The sequence below is a fragment of the Rhagoletis pomonella genome, unplaced genomic scaffold, assembly GCF_013731165.1.
Source record: "Rhagoletis pomonella isolate Grant_MI unplaced genomic scaffold, Rhpom_1.0 Rhpom_scaffold_02275, whole genome shotgun sequence".
NCBI lineage: Eukaryota > Metazoa > Arthropoda > Insecta > Diptera > Tephritidae > Rhagoletis > Rhagoletis pomonella.
The window spans coordinates 798-1,145 of NW_023460829.1; positions in this window are offsets into that span (position 1 = coordinate 798).

A 348-nucleotide genomic window follows, 5' to 3' on the forward strand; every position below is an offset into this window, starting at 1 on the left:
CATTTTACTAAGTACTTGACCGAGCTGATCATAGAGGTAATAGAATCAAAGAAACTCCTTGCTGGCAGCAGTTCCTACATTTCGCTGATTTTACGGAGACGCCATGCGTTTTATCAACTTATTTTTGCCTTTACTTAACCCAGGAAAGCCATGCTTCGACAAATCGATGACGTAATACGTGTTTGCTAGTCAAATTTAAAAATGTATGCTTATCTTTCTATTTAAAAATTAGACATGATAAATTTTCCCACATTCACATAATTTTTTTATTCCCTTGTTATTTTCACATAGACTGTTTCCTTCCAAATTTTAGTTAAAGTTTTGTTAAGAAATGTTAATAAAAACCAA